Source organism: Ambystoma mexicanum, chromosome 7q (genome assembly GCF_040938575.1).
Source record: "Ambystoma mexicanum isolate Mex_15411 chromosome 7q, UKY_AmexF1_1, whole genome shotgun sequence".
Taxonomy (NCBI): domain Eukaryota; kingdom Metazoa; phylum Chordata; class Amphibia; order Caudata; family Ambystomatidae; genus Ambystoma; species Ambystoma mexicanum.
In genome coordinates, this window is record NC_090941.1 from 844,545,555 (window position 1) to 844,566,355 (window position 20,801).

At 44.1% G+C, this 20,801-nt stretch overlaps 1 protein-coding gene across 2 annotated transcripts in view; it reads left to right on the forward strand.

The window, feature by feature from the left end:
• The window catches only part of MRE11 (MRE11 homolog, double strand break repair nuclease), a 1,502,633-nt gene that overhangs the window by 432,875 nt on the left and 1,048,957 nt on the right, over nucleotides 1-20,801 (forward strand). The gene's annotated exons all lie outside the window — the stretch shown is intronic.

Consider the following 20,801-nt stretch of genomic DNA (forward strand, 5'->3'; position numbering starts at 1 on the left):
CAATTTAGGCAAAATATTTTCCATTTGCAGAGCTAGAATCTTAGCCAGAATCTTATTGTCCACATTAATCAAACTAATCGGTCTGTAACTGGACGCCAGCGATTCATCCCTGTCTTTCTTTAAAAAGACAGAAATAGTAGCATGCCTAGTAGTGTCAGGAAGTATGCCCCTAACCTTGGAGGTCATATACATGTCCGTCAACAGCGTCAACGCAGAATTAGGCAACCACCTATAGAATTCCACTGGCAGTCCATCTGGCCCCGGTGACCTACCAAAATTCAATTTTGATATTGCCTTCTTGACCTCATCCACCGTGACATCTCCCTCCAGTAAAGTTGCCTCTTCCCCTGAAATATCTGGAACTTGAATACCCTCCAGAAAGTCTCCATTTGCTGCGTCAATATGGGTTTCATTCTTATACAAATCCTCATAAAACTGTCTGAAAACATCATTTATACCTTCCGGATTGAATGTGACCTGACCACTGGTGTCTGCAATCGACATGATCGAGCGCTCAGACTCCCTCAACCGCAATCTGTATGCTACCCAGTGATCACATTTCTCCCCATGTTCAAAGTAAGCGCATTTTTGATGGAAATACTTCTTATCTACCCTAATAGATATTGGCTCCTTCAACTCCATTTTCAGCCTGTTTAACTCGGGAAGCAAGTCGACTCTCAGAGGATCCACCATCAGAACCCCTGACAAGTCCCTAATTTTCAGCTCCTGTACATTTTGTGTATTGTCCCATTTTCTCTTCAAACCACTCGCCATACTAATAAACATACCTCAAACCGTGCACTTGAATGCCTCCCATATCATGTCAGATTCAATTTCTCCAGTACAATTCTCCTCAACAAAATATTCAATTTCAGTTGCAATTTTGTTCATCTCCTCTAGATTGTCCAACAATATAGTATTTAGTCTCCAAGATTTAGATCTACACATAGTGTAATTCCACTTCAAATCCACTGAAACACGAGCATGGTCAGTCAGCACAATATTACCCATATCACTCCTTTTATAGTTTTGTAACATGTCTCCTGCCATCAAAACCATGTCAATTCTGGAATACGTAACATGTGCACCGGAATAAAAAGTGTATTCTCTCACTGTAGGATTGTCAATCCTCCAACAGTCATTTAGATTATGTTCCTCCAGTAGATCATGTAATGCCCGAGATTGCATGTCCATCCTCCTGCAGTGTCTGGTACTACTCCTATCCATAGCAGAGTCAATAACTGTATTGAAGTCCCCCCCCCCCCCGCCCAAGATTATGTTACTAGACTTAAGGTCTTGAATTGCCTGAGCCACTTTTCAAAAAAGGTACCATCATCTGACGTTGGAGCATAAACATTACAAAAGGTGACTTCTTTGCCCTGAATATTAGTTAAAATAGCAACCATTCTACCTTCCTTGTCACATATTTCTCTGACAACCCTAATCGGTGCATGTTTCCTGATAAGAATAACCACACCCCTTGACCGTGACTCAAAGGATGAACCATAAGCTCGCCCTACCCAACCTTTCCTCAAACCATCCAAATGACCCTTCAAAAGGTGTGTCTCCCGGAGAAAATAAACATCCCCTTGTAAGTCATTCAGATAAGTCAAAACTTCCAGTTTCTTCTGAAAATTGTTCAGACCATTCACATTCCACGAGATAACTCGCATTTGTTCCCCCATTTTCATATACTGCTTATCCACCCCCACCCAATGCAAAAGTGATCCCTGCAATCGATCTTCAAAATTATTTGTGACCCCAACCGAAAACCCCAACCCCCCCCTTCTGAAACAGATGCAAAACAACAAGAACAGCGTATAGAAAAAAATTCTAAAACACATTCCAAGAAGTCCAACGCCCTGGACTCCTCTCCTAAATAACTTGAACTCCCCAATAAAACCTGTGTACTCCAAAAAAGGGCAGCCCTAAAGTGAACTCGATTAAATTACATCAAAAAAAAAGAAAACCCTCAATATCCACAGCAAAAACCTCAACGTAAACCACAACCGTTCCGCCACCACACTCTAACCCATACAGAAACACACCACCTCCCCACAAGGCCATATCACACACTTGAAACAAGCTGGCCTCTCCCAAAACAATATCCCCAGCATAAAATCAAGACTGTCTCCTCCACCCTAAATCACCACACACCACAACCGAAAAATGACACTACATCGAGAGACCAAAAATAAAAGAAGCATGGAACAAATAAAACCCCCCAAGTAATCAATCACCAGATTGAATCAACATCGTTGCAGCCCTAATTAGATAAACAATGTAAGAAAACATAAGCTACCGACACAAACAAAATGAAACACCATGCATAAGGAAAACACCAAACATGCATCGGATATATCTATCAACTACTGATAATGTCTCCGAGAAATCAAGGCATTCAATTGATGTGTCACATTAATGTAGCTAGCACCCCCCACATCACCCCAACATTGCAATTTGAAATATCAGTCAATGTCATCACAAAACAGGAAGCACATTGCATATTTAAAGCACCATCAGTAACTCAACGAAAAGTCATGAGCATGACCCAACCCAAATAAAGGTGATGGATACAGGCACTCCAAAACATTCCACTTGGATGTAGTGAGAAATTCTAGTGAACAACTTCAAGAGTAGCCCATTTGTCCGAGTTTCTGATGCCAGTCCTACTGCCGCAGACACTGAATGAAAACAAGGCCTACAATAACCATGTGCTGATGGCCAATGTGTGTCAAAATTGACTAAATGTCTAGAACAGGAGCAATGATTCCACATAATAAAATGTGCTCAACTTGAACATTTCACAGTGCACCGCCTCACAAAAGCATCCATGACCACTTGATAGCAAAAGCTAGTCATTTACACATATTGAAATACACAAAAGGATGTTCCAACAGCACCCTCCAGCATCCGACTATCAATACAGCACCCACAAATGCGGACTCACCACCGCAACATATCGGTGCAGGCCTATGCTCATTGGCACACAGACTGACACCCTAGTGGGGTACCAGTACCAGAATCCACCATTCGCCTTAGCGAAACCAGCACCCATGAGCCTCAGTATCCCAGTGCACAGGAGTAATTAGTAATAGCCTCAACAACCCGGGTAAGGGTACCACAACCCGTCTAGCTACACATAACCTAGTACTCTGGGATACCAGGGATATAAAAACCTGTGAGCACACCATAGAGCACTCAACATCCACTCAGAAAGCTTATAATGAATTGAAGATTCATAATACAGTAGTAAAAAATTATCATCCCGTAAACTACAGTACCTTCTGATCCTGCCCTGAGTGGAGAAAGTTGCTGAAAACATCAGAATTCAAAAGACCCAACTCACGGACACCCAGTACAAAATGTAAACCCACCAAAATTCCCAAACACCAAAACACAAGTAAAATTAATGTACAAGCTGTTGTAGTTTGTGACTATAACATATCAACCCATCTAACGGTGAGCAAGCTAAATGACAAATAATGGATTTTAAAAACACATATGTCATCTCGTAACCCATAAAGCGATTATGTCTATTGTGATGGCTAAGACTAGCCTCTTGGATTGAAAATATGAAAGTTAGCCATAATCAGTATGGCGACCATGCCATGTTAACCATCTTAGTTCTTGAGCAACGCACAATAGAAAGTCGAGCCGTTGTAGGGGACGTGATGGTAAATGCTTCTGGTAATGGAATTGTATGAACACAATGAAATATAGCTAAGAGCAAGGCATATGTGATATAACTTGGCAGACTACATTTTGATGTACTGTATGATATGACTGGGAACGAGATTGAGGTGTGGATAACACATCTTACTCTTAGTTTTAATCCCCAGAAAACTATATATGTAATTTCTGATATAGGTAAAGCAGGCAAGCCTTATATTAAAATAAGAGACGAGAAAAGAAATATGCGTAGAATGTTGAGACAAGTTAGGCTTAGCGAATTAGAAGTTAGCTTGCGTAGGGTTAAATTGAACCAGATTAAGAATCATTACCATAACTAGGTGCGATGGAGGTGGTTCTCCAAGAACATGCTTTGGCAAAATATGATCTGTACACTAGACACGGCCGATATTCTATCGATATGGAGACTGCTGGGAACAGCGAAAAAATACCAGGGGAGATAGATATTAATGCCATTAGTGAAAATATGTGGAAAGAGTATGGCCCACTCCAATTTGGTAGCAATATATTTAATAATGAAGAGAATGTGAGCAGTAGTACAAGGGTGCCCATTATCTCTAGCTCATTTGATAGGGAACATATTCTTTCTCTTATGAAAATGTTAAAAAAGTTAAAATCGTCTAAAGCTCCAAGGCCCAATGGGCTGGCAAATGTTAGCATAAAAACGCATTCTGAAAGTTGGACAAGGTTGCTCGAGTTTGTTTGGAAAAAACGATTCCTTCATCTTAACTCTGTTTACCAGTTTAGTTTAGTTTGTTTATTTATAAAGCGCATCCGAACCCTCAGGTAGCTGGGCGCATAATCATGTGCACAGCAGAGTTACATATCGTTACACGAACATCATAATACAACAGACAGAGCATACATTGGTCCAGGCTCTGAATGTTTACATACAAGAGTAGAATATACCGAGAAGAGTATGTACAGAGAATAGGCACAAAATAGTTACAGTGGCGAGTGAGGACCGGGTTACAGGTTGGTCCTGAATAGGCTGTAGATGGAGTAAACATTACTGGTTGCATTACAATTACATTGCAGATAGAGAGCGGCGGCTGGCCGGTCGTGTCGGTGAGAGTCTAGATGTCTAGGCTAGTAGCCATGATTTTACCATGGCTCTGAATGGCCAGAACTCGGTTTCTGATCTAATTGTAGGAGGGAGGGTGTTCCAACATTGTGCTGCGAGCACTGGGAAACTGGAGCCTCCTGCTGTTTTTAGGTTATAGTTAGGGATCTTTAGTTGGTGCAGGTAAGGAGTTCTGGTGGGTCTAATGGGGCAGTGTCTACAGAATATGTCTGAAAGTTAACGTGGGGCAGTACATGACAGGCACTTGTGGGTGATGACCAGGGTTCTTAGCTTAATTCTGTCGCCGATCGGGAGCCAGTGGACTTCTTTGCTAACCGTGGATATGTGCGCCTTGCGCAGGAGGTTGAGGGCACATCTTAGGCACTACCACAAAAAACTTGAACAGGCTCCAGATCCTGCAAAATAATGCACTAAGTAGAGTGTGTTCCAATAGTCTAATTTAGACAATATCAGCGCTCTAGATAGGGTGAGGCAACTAGAGGTGGAGAGAAAAGGCCTGCAGGCATTGATCAATTTATTGGTGTATGAGGTAGTTGAGATGGTAGAGTTTATTTGTTTCTTTAGTGACAAGGTAGAGTCGAGGTATACACCTAGTGTTTTGACCTCTTTGGATACTTTTATGATGTTGCCATCAATGGTAAAGGATTGGTACCTTTGGTCCAGTTTGTTGAGGCGAGCCTGGGAGCCTACGATAAGCAATTCTGTCTTATCGTCGTTTAGGCAAAGACTGTGTGTAGCCATCCAGGCTTGGATTTCTAAGTAGATATCATTAAGCTTTGCAACATCTTCTTCATAGCTACCAGTGAGCGTGATGAGGACCTGGGTATCGTCTGCATAATTAGTGTAGCTGACACCCAGATCATCAAGACGGTCAATTAGGAGCTTTGTGAAGATGTTGTAAAGTGTGGGAGAAATGCAAGAGCCTTGGGGCACTCCACATGTGATTGGGATAGGGTCCGCAGCCGCAGTGGGGGCGAAGACTCTAGTCGACCTGTCAGACAGAAATAACTGGATCCACTTCGTGGCATTCTGAGAGAATGCAGCAGCCGAGGAGAGGTGTTGAGTGAGGATCTGGTGGTCAATCAGATCAAAGGCAGCAGAGAGATCCAACAAGTGCAAGATGGCCAGTTTGCCCTTGTCTTTGGCGTCATCCATTTGGATTTTTAGATTCAAGAGGGCAGTTTCAGTCCCGATGCCTTGGTCTAAAGCCGGATTGTAGCAGGCCTAGGAGGTTGTTGTCTTCCAAACGTTGTTGTATTTGGAGAGAGGCTACCCTGTCCAAAATTTTGAGAAGAAATGGGACTGTGGTGATCGGCCTGTAGTTTGTGGGGATGTTGGGATCTAGGTTAGGTTTTTTGAGCAGGGGTAGGACCCACGCTTCTTTAAGGTTGTTGGGGACCACTGAGTTTTTGAAGGAGGAGTTGATCAGAGAGGTGATGCGAGGGGCTAACTCATTAGCACCGTCTTTGATGACAGATGCGGGACAAATGTCACCTTTGCAGTTGGATGGTTTGAGGCTGGCAATTATCTTGATTACTTCCTCTTCTGTGACTGGTGAGAAGTGTAAGGAGGGGCAATTAGGGGTGGTGTGGTTAATTTTGCTGCTGGGGTTCTGCTTGGAGGCAAGGCTAGTTTTTTTTGCTTCTATCTTAGTTTGTAGGAGGGCAATTTTGTTAACGAGGGTGAGCTGGATATTGTTACACCAGGCCTTGTCTTTGATGCAGTTCTCTGTAGGAGGCAATGGTGATTCAAGTTCTCTTAGTATAGAGAAAGGTTATTTAGTGCCAGATTTGGCATTTTGTATTCTCAAGTTATAGATCTCTTTTTTAGCATTTAAGATGGCGGATTTGTAGGTGGAGCAGGTGAAGCGAATTTGTCTTTAGTGGAGAGAGAAGGGGCTTTTCTCCAGCTAGTTTCTGCAGTTCTTTTAATATTGCGGAGAGCTTTTAATTCTGCTAAAAACCATTTGTTGGAGTGGGTAATAGGTTTGGCTTTTCGTTGTTTGAGAGGAGCAATCTGGTTGAGGGCTAGTTCAAAGGTATTGTTATATAGGTCTACTATGGCTGCTGGGTTGTTATTTTGCGTAGGTAGGTGAGCTCTACTCATAGGCGCGAGAAGAGGTTTGAGGTTCTCTATAGTGATGTTGCAGTGAGATGTATATCGGAAATATAACTCAACACCAGCACATTGGGTTCACCCATGGGGATGTTCAACTCAGCCACCACCTGAGCGGCATCCCCTACTAAATTTGGGATGGGCTGATTACTGTTAATGTCTCTCTATTCAAATGTTCGAATTTTCCAGCTAAAGCACTATCTTGGGCTTCAGCCTTTTGATCAATCCTAGAGAGTTCCACCCATCGACTTCAGGTCCTCCTGAGTTCTATCACAGAGCTGAAGAAGATTTCTAACCGCAAACTGTAGTGTGGATAGCGTGTTTCGAATATCCTCTACGCCTAGAGATTCAGGAACGGAATGAACTGATGGATTTGAGGTCTCCTGAGTCATAACCAAATTAGGGGAGGCAGATAATCGAGGTGAATGAGAGAGACCCGATTGCATATCATTTCCAGCAGTCACACTCCCAACAACGTTGGCAGTAGGATTAACTATAGATGCAGGTGCTACTTTGTTTTGGAGTCAACAACACAGGTCTAACAGGGAGTTGTTATTGGCCAAAGTTGACCAGTGTTCGCCCCCTCCGGGTTGAAAATTGGTTGTACTCTTGCCTTTTTGTTTTAGCCCCATCAGTGGTTTTTGATGGTAACAGGGGGTTAATAACATCCAGGTTAAGTGGCCCCTATTCCCCATTGTACTGTTACTGGCTGTGCGCTTTTGTTTCCGATTTAATCATTAATTTCTCAGGTTATAGTTAACAGTACTACTTTTCAGTTTTGCTTTTTCAGGCATTGTCAGTCAAGTGCATAATTCATCCTGCCCACTCAATATATTCGTTTGATCACCGACTTAAAAAAATAATAATAGTTAAAATAAAAATGTAAAACCAAGTTACAAATTGCGAGGCGTTCAATACTTATTTTCAATACTATTTAACAGTGTTTTCAGGTCAAAGTTATTATTGAGAGATTTCAGTATGCTGCACTCAAAAACATAGATCACTAGCTCTTGTGTTCAGGATTAAATTATAGTTCAATGAGGCACCACGCAATCACCGGATATAATTAGTCGCCATAAAGTTCCCAATTTGTGGAGGCGATTACAGATAATAGGTGACAAAAAGCATTCATTTGCACAAAACAAGTCGGCGACAGACAGATTATCGCGGGATGCTGTACCAATGCAGAAATTCTGATGTTTTGTACAGCTTGCTCAACAGCGTAATTCAACAGAGAATTCTTAAAGCTTCCATCTACTGCTCCAACACAAAGCACAAGCCACACACCAGAACACGTGCTATCATGCTCTGTAGGTGCTTTTAACCCCCAGCTGAGTCCAAGTACTTAAAGGGACCACTGTTCAGGTGAATATTTTTCCAATGTTTGAAAATCCTCGGAGCCAAAACACCAACGGCTCGAATCAGAACACTTGACACACATATACATTTATAAAGCCTGATCAAATATTTTTGGCAGCGCTTGTCCTGTTTGCATTCTTCTGCTGATAATTGATTGTTTCATTATCACAAAGCCCAGCATTTTACTTCGAGACAGAGTAATAGCATTATGGCAATAAATGGTAAAACACTTCTAAAAGCTTTGCAAACAAATGTCGTTGCCTGAGCTCTAAAAATGGGTCAAAATGTAGAGCACCTACCGTTAGAGAGGGTTTGGGACCATACATTGAGTTAAACACCTTTATCTCAGGGTAGTTATAAAAAGGGGCCATCTTAAATATGAACATGATTTTCCCAAACCCAAAATGTCAGGACAGCTTCTACTTGGCGTGAGTAGGCCACTATGTCCATATGAGGTTCCAAAAATTCCTGCCTGGTGGCGTGGCTCTCTCTGGCCTATCCTGGTCGCTCAAATGCCCCTCCTTGTCCTTAAAGTTGATGGGGAGGACCCCCTTGTATGCCAGAGGGACACTGGAAGTCCACAGACTTGGAGGGGCCAACTCCCTCCCCAGGATACCCGGAGGACGTGGTCAACGGCAAGTTCAAACTGTGGTTTATTACAGGCAAAGCCAACAGGGATCAGCACAGGAACAGAACAAATCCATGCAAATCTTGCTCTTCCTCAGCTTGCAGGCTGGTTTTACTACCCAATTCCGTCAGCATGATGTCGCAATCTGGGCCCTTCTCCAGAAAACCTATAGGAATGACTATGTGTCTGCATTGTAACTTTTGTGTACCACCTTAGCTTATGAGAGTGCTCTCCTGATCGTTGCAACACTTATTGTTGCATACTTGTTGCTGTCTAATAATAATAATAGTAATAATTTGGCATTTATATAGCGCTACGAACACTCAGGTATCTGAGCGCTGCTTATTATTACCCATGGTGTGTGGTGCTCATTTATCGACCTACGAAGGATAAAAGGCTGAGTTTGGCCCCGCTGGGATTCGAACCTGTGTTAGCAGGCTCTGCACGGATGTCAAAGCGAGCGATCTACTCGCTTGTGCCACTTGTCTGTATCTGGCGGCCCTGGACCAGCGCTCCTTTCCCACCGATGCTCACTGTCCATTGCCTGCTTCGGCTGCGTCACCTGTTGAGAGAACACAAATTCGAGCCGTGCAGCTCCTCTGAATTATGGGGGTTTATTAGTCTTTTCTGAAGCTGGTCCCTTTGTCGTCTTGGGATCGGAATGTCACCCGTATCTCTTGGCCTTGGCTTCGGGTCCTGTCTCACACGTCTTGCTGTCTGTCCAGCCTGAATCAGCTCAGCTCGTCTCTTGCTCTGAGGTGCAAGGCCTGCTGTAATTTTCCTAAACCTTATAATGCGGTTTCTACAGTGTCCATACTATGCTACATTCCCATAGGTTAGTCACACTTGGTTCCGTCAAGTCCCATAGGTGCTCCTGCAGTTCCATAGGGTTATTTGCATGTAAGCATCTGCAAGCTCTGCTCAGGAACTTTTGTCTCTTGCGGTTTCTGCGTTGGTGCATTTGGATACTGGCAAAAATAATAAAAGCAATGACAGTATGTATATGTATCTGTCCACTAACTACAGAACTGTACGCTTGTGTTCTTCATGTATTCGAGTGCGTGTTTGTGTCCCGAAGTGTGGATGCCACGTGTGCTTCATATCTAACGCTGCTATGTCATGGTGTCTCTAACGACGTTAGCAATATGGCTTCTTGGTGTTTTAGTCCAAGCTGTCCATACAAGTGTCCTTAATCACGGCCTGCAGCTCTTCATCCACACACGGATAGATCTGTCCCTTGAACGGTTTGGCTGACTGAGGGGATACCTCTCGACATATTTGTCAATCATGGGTCCATTGGGAATTCGTCCGAAATAGAAAGGGTGATTGCAATGTTTTCTGGCCTTCTTCCTCGTCATAAATTTAGTAGGAGGGGTACGGGGTAGGTGGCTTCCCCATCCTTCTTCACAGTCTAGAAGGGGTTCGGGCTCCCCACTCCTTTTCTGGGCGATGCTTGCTATTGTCTCCTTCCAACTTCTATCCTGTTACGGGCCTATCTAGCCTGCTGTAACCTTCCTCTCCTGTATGACCATAGGACTGCTCTCTTCCTTACTCAGTGTTACCTTCCCCATCGGGTTGTTCTTACCTGTTCCTTTCATATTCTCTCTTCTCCTCCTGGGGGGATCGCCATTTTCTCCTCATTTGATCTAGCTTCCTCTTCTGCACAGCCTTCGCATCCTGATGTTACCACCTCCTTCTCCTGATTATGCCACTTTTAGGATATCACCTTCTCCTTCTACACCGCCTTTGTCACTGAATTACCACCTCCTCACATGTACCATCTGATTTTACCCCTGCCTCCTTTACATCACAATTGTCCCTTAATGTTCCAATCTCCTCCTTTTCTATACCACTTTCCTCTCCACCTGATGTTATCACTGCCTCCTTCTCTGTGCTACCTTCTTTTCTGCCTGATGTTGCTACATCCACCTGTTATGTACCGCTGTTGGCAACTGATATTACCACCGCCTATCGTTTTGGCCTCATCACCTCCTCCTTATTACCACCCTCTGCTCTTGTCACCTCCTCTTGCATCCCTGTCTCCTCTGTGTCTCGAGTCTCCAATCTCCAGCCACTGATAACTCTGACTGGTGCCTCTGGCTTTTATACTGTTCTCCCCGGCTAGGGCTTCTGATGTTTGAATATGTGCCTAATTATTGGGACAGGGTTGGGATTGGTTTCTGTCCTCTGGGCTCCTTCCCTCACTTTGGGCTTATGGTGCTGGACCAATACTTCATCTGGCTTGCCCTCCATCTGGGATTGCATTCTCTCCACCCTGATTTTCAGTGCCGAATTAACCATTGGGCCATGTAGGTCCCGGCCTATGGGCCCAACTATTTTCTGGGGCCCTGCAACAACAGATAAAAATAAAGTGAAGAAGAAAATTAAAAAAAACGTCTTGGGAGATAATTTGCGAGTGGGGGCCCAACATTTCGACTGCCTATGGGCCTCCACAGGGTTTAATCCGGCACTGCTGGTGTTGCTTGTGCAGGGCCATGCTCTTCATTTCACTGCGCATGTGGATTGTACGCAGGGGACGACTGACATTTGGCCACAGTGCAGCGGCCCCAACTCCTGGAACCAACAATCTCAATACCAACCTCTCCTCCTGCCACACATTCTCAAGTATATATATTAGACATTATTGACATTACTTTCCTTTTATGTAACCTATTTTTCAGTTATGTTTATGGTTTCTTTGAGTGCCGGATCTCTGGAAATTCTCCCGCTTATCAAACATAGTAACATTATTTCACGTGAATAATCTAATTGGTCAAATGGGCAAGATGGTATTAGAGCCCAGTTTTCAATGTGTTACAGCTTGTAATTTGCCAGCAGACGACATCTCCTCCCCTCCCATCTTTAGTTTTAGGACAATGTAAAGAGATGGCAAAGCTAGAGAATTCCTTGGTAGACCAGAGGCATTGCCGAACCAGGGGGGTTCTGAGTTTGCTCTGAGTCAAACATGAGCTGGCATGGCTTAATACCCATACCTTGCTTCCTGCCTTGGCAGCCCAATACACAAAACCCATACTTGCACCCTGTGTATGCACTGCTACACAACATAAGACCCTCAATTGTCATCTTGCTATCTCACTAGTATGCATAACATACATTGTTAACATTATATTTATTTATAGAGTAACACACTAGAGTATAAACCCATATGAGCGAGGCTTTAACTACAGATAGTAAAGGAAAACAGGTCACAGTGTTGAAAGGTGATATGCTCAGGATCACATAATGTGGAAGGTGGGAATTTGAGCCCTGTCTTCCGTGATCCACAGTTTCCAATTCAGATAGCAGGGGAGACTTCATATACTCTTATTCTACTCTTATTCTCTTATTCCATCTTCAAAATTAGAAACAGAAATATGCTTTCTGCAAAGTTGTTCTTCAAGGGCTAAACTAGTGTACTGTTCAACAAATCTGGTTTTCAAAGCACCAACGTATTTACAAGGGGGAAAGACTATTAATCGTCTGTATCCAAAGGCAAATACATCTGAGAAACGGACTAAGATTATAATTATAATGAAAACCTACTTTAATTATACTCTGGTTGCCGCAGTCCACTTTTTAAAAGAAGTTTTTGTATTTAGGGAACACGTGGAAGGGGGAAAATGACTTGTTTCATGTTCATATTTGTAGGCCCTCACATGTGTCTCTCTCACTCTGCCTTTTCTTCTTTCCCTCCTGCTACTTTGCATTTTTATATTTTAATATGCATTTTGTATTTGTAACTTTAATGTGCATTTTGTATTATGTAATTTTATGTAACTGTATTTTAGTGAATTTCTATGTTTTGTTAAAGATTACTTGTTAACCAAATAACACTAAAATGAATTACAAATAATAATAATTATACTCTTAGTCTGTTTGATTGTGTGTACTTTCAAAGCACCAAGTCACATGATAAAGCAACCTGTCAAAATATAGGAGAAGTAGTAATTGAAACATTTTTAGATTTTCATAAAGCAAATATGCATCACTTAGTCAGAAAAAAGAAAGGGGGTCAAGCCAGTCCCACATTTGTGTGTAGTGGCATGCAGGTCAGACATACATCTCAGCAACAGTCAACTTGATGACCTACTGTTCCAAATGTGTACCTCCCTCTCATTTACGTTATTTTCTTTGCCCATCATCCACTGGTGTCCTTCCCTTAGACCACCTTCTGAATGCCCCTCTGTTTTCTACAGTTAACGTTCAGACCTCCGTTCCCCATCTTTAAACTATTAACTCAATTCCCGTCCCTTAGCTTGCATGCACCCGCTACTCCTGCTAACATTTCTCAGTCACAGATTCCTTGCCCCTCACCACCTGCTGTTGGCTCTGGCTCACAGTTAAACAGTAGATCACCTTAATTTGCCAGTGAGTCTGTCAGTCACGACAAGAAGCCATGATCGGGCAGCAGTCTTGTAATAGTGGATATGGGGTCGGCACTGGCATAATGCAGAGCGAAAGACGGCGAAGGGGAATGGCCTTTTTGTACTCCCAAGTTGCAGTTTCTTGGAAAGTCAGCTGCATATTTCAACACAGGGTGATCTGCAACAGAAGAAGGCTTTGGACCTGGTGATGGAGAGGGAGCAAGAGTGGCCTATTATATGTATGTGCGTTTTAGTATAGTTGGAAGGATGTATCTGTGTTCATGTATCTATCTGAATTTAAAAACACTATTAATCCTGAAAAAGACTGCACAACTTATCCTTGCCCTCGAGCCAAGGGGCCGCATCTCTCCAGCCCTAAAATCTCTCCACTGGCTCCCAGTGGTTGCAAGGATCAAATTCAAGACACTCTGCATCTTTCCCAAGGCTTCCTGGGGCCTGGGACCTCGCTACATCCAACTCTCTCTCCCTGAATACCTCCATGGTAGAGTCCTTCGGTCCTCTAGCTCCAACTCTCCACAGGTCAGATGTTTCTCCAAGCAGAGAGTGGGGGGTAGATTTTCCTTCGGGAGAAGTTACCCTGTGGAATGGCCTCTCTGCCCATCCCCGTCTTGAGCCGGATCTCCTTGAGTTCCAGAAGCTTCTCAAGACCTTCCTTTTCTCCTCCTTCCATCTCCCCCTCTCTTGTTAGTCTCCACATGACGCTGCTGCCTGTGTCCCGTTTGAGCCTCACCGGGTCAGACCCTCCCTCCCTCGATCAGTCTTCCCCTGCACTCTTTTACCAGCACTTGACTTTGGGCACACTTCCCTGACTAGCTTTGAGGCTGGTCCACCCCCTTCCCTGCACTATTGACACCCTGCTGGTTTTTCCCTAGGCATTTGCCTACCTTGGCTCTCCGTAGCACTTGCCCAGCACCTGGGGACCCACCCCCTCCCCTTATTCCTTCCCTCGCCTCCATCAGTCCCATCCCTGTGCACTTCTAGTTACTGCACATTCACGATCTGAATGTCACAAGGCCTAGTAGGACTGTTATTGTTATTTTTCCTCTGCCTCCGCCCCCACACCCATTCCTTTTTCTTGTGGCACCTGGAAACACTTTCTGCTGCATAGGCGCCATATAAATGTTTATTAAATAAAAAAAAAAGTAATCTGATGTTGATTTGCATGTGTGTCTTTGGTTGGTCAAATAAGAGAAGTGCGTTCTTGACAAGACAATGAAAAACGATCACAGACTTAGAGGGTCATTCACAGTTGGGTGGTAACAGTAAAATCAGCAATATTTGGCAAATACCTTTAATTTTACCGTCCACCCAATTCACCTATTTTAACCTCCACCTTGACGGTAAAGCTAAAAAATCCAAACTGGTCCCACATTTGTAAAATGTTTCTTTTTACTATACAGAATGAAAGTACAGGTGCGTCCCTTCAATAGAGTGAATTTTCTTTTCACAAAGAGTGACTTTGTGGGGGTAAAAAGGTAGGCATCTCATATTTCCTCCTCACCCCTTTGCTTATATGATACACAAAAAGGCCAGAATTGGCTCTTTTGTGCATAAAAAAAAATCAATAGTAGTGATACGAGGTACTACTGTACATAATCAATTTCTCCCTTCGCATTGATGCTGAAAATGGCAGACACAATGTAAAAATAGCCTTTTTACATTATTATTCTATAACCACTATATAAGCAACATCAATAGGTGCTATTCAAGGTGTTATTAAACTTTTATTTATTTTTTCTTTTTTTTTTTTTTGTTTTGTTATACTAACACACTGGTGATCCAGAAATTCACCAGCACATAGGGGAAGCACTCGTACAGAATCAAACCAAGGACAAACTAATAATATATGGACCCGTACTTCCTTGGCAAGTATGAGTCATTGCAAGCTGCTGTGGATTGTAACAGACCAATGGTAATGGGGAGCAGTGATGGCAACATTACAATCTAGGTTCACGTCAGGGGCGCCGAGTACCCGGGTGCTCCGGGGCCCGGGCACCCGCCAGGAGAATTGAATAAAGGCTGAGCCTCCTCCGGGCCAGAGAGAAGACACTGTATGTATACTGCCTCTCTCCTGCCCGGTTCGTGGCACTCAAGTGTCGCCTTCTGCTCCTCCTTGTTTGATGAGCCCCTTGGCCACCAGTAGGCCACTGTGAGTCAAGCAGACTTGCTGGTGGCCAAGGCCCTGACTGCACTGTGCTGCCGCTGTGCCGCGCACATTTAAAAATAAGCCCTCCTCTATAGGCGTCATATTGGTGGTTAGGCATAAGGGGGAGGGCGTAGCTTAGTGGCAAGTCACCAGCAGCTGTTTGTCCTTCAGGAATCTGGGTTGCATCAGTGGCAGGCCCACACGTGGACACAACGCCAGGCCTGAGAATTCGAGGAGCAGTTAAGTGCTGCGTATATTATTTTCATTTCGGCCCACTGCCCACGCCTTCCTTCTCCCGGCAAAATCTCCCTTCCAGCTCCTTCAATGTTGGCATGTATGCCATGGCCAAAAAATACCCTTATAATATAGGATAACCCAACCGTATGCAGAATTCTGAGCAATAATCTTCTTCCAAATGTGAAGGGTTAAAGTTAAAGTAAACGACAGACTAGAGTCACACTCAATATTCTTGAAATTGTGTTGGTTTGTTTGTTAAGGCTTGTCCAAACATACTGCAGGGGGAATGTGGGTGGTTTGGAAATATATGGGACTTGAAGAGCGAGTGGAATTAGAGGGACTGGAGAGGACAAAGAAAAGATAGATGGAGTGGTGGACGATTCGGGGAGGAAGATGGAGCAAGGGTGGAACAGAGAATGGATGAAAAATGGAGAGCGACATGCTGCTGGTGCAGCAGGTGGGGGAGCCTAAGAAAGCAAGGTTTCGGCTCGATCTGGTCCATCAGGACCTGATTTTGCCATCAAATACCGATACACTCCAATTATTTGCTAGGTGTTGCTGTTATATGCCCCCACCATTTGCCTATTGTTGCCATGTTATGTCCAGGTGCTCCCATTGGTTGCCTTGTGTATTATGTATCCACATCCCATGGCAGCTATTGCTATCATTTATCAGATATTGTCATTCCAAACTCAGGTACTCGCATCATATTTTACATACAATCAACATTGTCAAAGTAATGCCATGAAATGCACAGAAACACGTATCGTATGTCAGGTTTTGCATTCCAATGCTCGGGACCTCATCATATTCCAGGCATTGGCTGGTGCTTGCATCACTTCCCATAATATCTCCAGGTAATCGCATCATATGGCAGATCATCGTGACCTGTTCATGTACTCTGATTAGGTGTATTTACAGGCTTGTAAAGTACTTTTACTTTTTTCTGTGCCCTCTGTTCAGCACATCCCATGTTATCTCAGCGTTGATATCTTCCTAATCATGTCATTTGTTTGTAAGGTTTTTGACTGCCAGCCCCTCCCAGACACATTCATTGGACGGAGGGGGATGCTGCTTAGGTGAATTCGCCATCTTTTGTCAGATGACCGGACTGGTCCATTGGTGGGGGGCCCTGTGGCTTTCCTGCTGTCTACAGGATGACTGACTGAAAAGGAACCTTTTTAATTCTTTCCTCAGCTTCTGGTGACATTTTTGAAACCACTGAGAACCCGCAAAACTATTCCAAATTGTGGTCCATTCAGACTTTACTTCTGTGCTTTTTTGTTGTCTTTTAAACAACTTGAGGACGCTCAGAAGGGTATGGCTGAATTGTTGATTGTGCTAGTGACCTCATTTGGATCGATAAGCTCAGTGCTGATCAGACTGGCAACTTATTGCTTGAAATTAACCTCATGCTACTATTACCCCTTAAATTGCTTTCTACATTAACTTTGTTGACAACATTCTAGGATACCTGTACTTTCGAAATCTGTGTCCATAAATATGTGTATTGCTCTTTTTGGGCCACTAATCTAAACATAATAGATGTCTGGCCCCCGTTCACATATCCAAGGTGTCCTCTATTGCCCCACACTCGCCAGCCCACATTTCTCATTCTAGCCCATAGATTGCATGCACCTGCTTCCTATGTCTTATACTTGTATCAGTCTGCAAGGGGAAAGCTTGTTGGCCATGCTGGTACATAGCTACTTACACACGTCCAGTCAAGTACATTGTCGTTGGTGGTAGTCTCATAGCGAGTTATTGCGTCTGTAAAAAATGTACTGCAGTTGAGTTTGATCGTTTTTATCATGATTTCAGGCTACATCTGAAATCAGAATTAGTCTGAAAACGTGTGTAATTTGCATTAAATTAAAAGTGTGGGCAAATTGCAGTCAGTGATGTATTATAATGTAGCGTGTGTACTAAAACGAAGCCCTGAATTTTACAGACAATGGGCATTGGGCACTCCCAATGATCTATTCCCGCTCATTGCTCCTGGAGACCTCTAGTGATAAATAGCTGCCTTTCATATTGTATTGTATTGTATTTCTTATGTTTATATAGTGCTTTCATCAAAAGTGCTTTACATTATAACAGAATACATAGAACATTATAACAGAAGAAGCAATTTATAATGAATCGAACCAATAAAAACAGTAAGCAGAGCAATTCATCTGTGAGGGGCGAGGGGAGCGGAGGGGAATGGGGAGGGAGGGAACAGAAGGGATATAAGGGTGAAGTGAGGGAGGATAAGGGGAAGGGGGAGGGAGGAGAGGATCATAGGGAGGATTCGAGGGAAGGGGAGAGGATGAGAGGTTGGGAAGGTTTCAAGGCGGGGAATGGAGAAGGAGAGATTTCAAGGAAGTGCGAAAGGAGGAAAAGGTAGGTATAAAGCGGATCGAGAGAGGTAAGGAGTTCCAGTGGAGGGGGCTAGGAGCTGAAAGGAACGGAAACGGGAGGAGGCACATGGGGAAGGGGGAACGGTGAGAAGGAAGTGGTCGGCTGAACGGAGGGAGCGGTAGGAATAAGGGGAACAGAGTTTAAGGTGGAGGTCAGAGGAGGCGGAAGAGAAAGAGAGGAAGAGTGGGGTGTCATCAGCATAGAAATGGTGAGAGATACCGAATGAAGAGATAACAGGGGCAAGAAGAGAGGTGTAGAGAGAGAATAGGGAAGGGCCAAGAACCAAACCTTTGGGTACACCATATTCCAAGGGGAGGGGAGGCGAGGAACGGCCGCCCCAGGAGACGGTGAATGAGTGGGAGGAGAGGTAAGAGGAGAGCCAGTTAAGAACAGAGCCTTTGAAACCAAAGGAAGGAAGAGTATTGAGAAGTAAGGGGTGATCAACAGTATCAAAAGCAGCAGATAGGTAAAGGAGGATAAGGACAGAGGATTGCTTAGAGTATCGAGCGGAAAGAAGGGAGTTAAGGAAATAAGTGAGGGCAGTTTCAGGAGAGTGTTTAGGTCTAAAACCAGATTGAGAGGGGGGTAGGAGAGAAAGATTAGTGATTTCATAAGATTTCATAAATATGATACTCAAATGGACATGATAAAATGACATATTTATTTGCTAAGGCAGTGCAATTCCTTGCTGAAGGTGCTGGGGGAATGGGTCCCTTTACATTTATTTACTTAAGTCATCAACCATGTGAAGCTCTGATGGGGCTGTGCAGTATCAAACAGGGAAGAGGCGAGGACTCAGAGACTCCCAAGACCATGGGATCTTGGCTATAGGGCCTCTTCACCACTGCAGCATGTGTTCCCTGAGAGTCGGTTTCCCTGCAGGCTATAGCGTTTTGTGTTCACTTTTATATGCGACAGCATGGCTCCTGAGCCTCGCCGCTGCCCTCGTACTGGGGCCTCTTCACCCATTTAAGCTGCTGCATCCCTACCTCCCACCCTTCGTCCCTCTCCCCCATAGTCCCAGCATTGCACTTCAGTGTAAACATTTTCAGCAGTGGGCCGTTACCCCAGGCCAGGTCAAACAAAGCAGTATCTCTTCCTAGAACCCATGGCTGGTCATTTGCATAAAAGCAAAGAGCATTATAGGAACCTAAGAATGCTCACAATTTTAAATTTGACACATGACTGATTAGTGATTCAGGAATAAACCATTTTGAGAGAGTAGTGGAAGTATTTTCATTAGTCACAATACTCATCCTAGCAAAGAGTTGTCTGCTAATTGCAAGACATACATACCAATTTGGACAGCTGCTAAACAGCATGTGAGACTTTGGCTGTGTCTGCTTTGAGAGAACTCGGTTTGAGGACATATCTGGTCCTCGGAACCACAGCTTTCTTTTTGGTGGTGGTGGTGGTACTTGTCCTTGCAGCTGTGCCTTCTGTTTAGCGGGCATGTCGTCCTCCCATCCTAGTCGTGTTGCTCCACCTTTTGAGGGCTGCTACAACATGGATGATTGTAGACGGGTGGAGTAGGGGCAGTGGTGGCTACCTGGAAGGCTTGCCTCGCCTACCTACTTGGCGTTAGTCTATGCAGTACATGCTAGCCAATGTCCCCACTGTTCTGCGCCCCTCCTTTACCAAGTTGGTGTGTAAGTGAAAATGTGGTGATATCCCCACCAGTGATGACGTCACTTCCCTATATCTGGGCACCCCCGGGTAATTCATAAGTTGGCTCCCCTGGGTCACGGAATCGTAATTAAATGCATATATTGCTGCTGTGCGTTATTAACATGCCCCTGCAGCCTAGACTTCTCTCCATCTCACTCACTCTGGAGGTCCGTGTGGTGGCCACCCAGTCACATATATGACATTGCTGAAATCAAGACCAATGCCTTGCCGCGTTTACACAGAATCTAAGGAGGCTTTGCAGCACTCAGCTCCTTTGTGGCAGGCTATATTCTGAAGGGGTTAGTCTTTTCGATTATTTCGTTCACATTTTGTAGCTCTGGCTCACGGGTCAACAGCCCAACCAGTTTGGGGGGGAAATTTCCCCTTTGTCTCCCTTGCCAGTCCGCCCCTGATTGTACGATGGCGTAACTTGTGGTAAGCTTCTTAAACTCTGATTGTTAATAAAGTGTTGACTCGTGGAAAAGCTGCAACTTTAGTTCTTGGGTGAGAGAACACTATGCTGGAGAATATTGAATTGTTAATAGTATGTCTTCAGCGGAAAAATACAGTTGGAAAACCCCGGGCTTGCGATATTGTACCTCACGTAGGCCTCTATGGTAAACATGCAGAGAAACATGGCATGAGCCACGTACTAACTGGTAACATTCTGGAGCACTTGGAGCGTCTCCTTTGAAACTAACTTATCTGATAGCAGCGACTGAATGAAAACTGTCTGAGAATAAACGTTTCCAATTCTGCATGAATAAAATGTACTCTGCTGGGGGTGAACGGTTTGTTTTTTAATGTTAGTAATTTGGGTCTGTCGTGAGGAAGCTTCAGGCAGGCTGACTTAAGTTAGGGAGGAGATTCATCATCACTGCTTCTGCACAGCCTCATTAGGGCAGGTCACGGTCACCAGCACTGCCCAATATAATAGCACTGTAATTGTCTTTTGTCCGGTGATCGTGACGAACAAGGGAAGAAGGCTGACTTGCGCCTATATGGAAAAGATCCCCAAATCTAACATCCACTGGCTCGATGTGTTGTTACCTGGCACCCCCAAGTAATCCCCTTGGTGGTCCC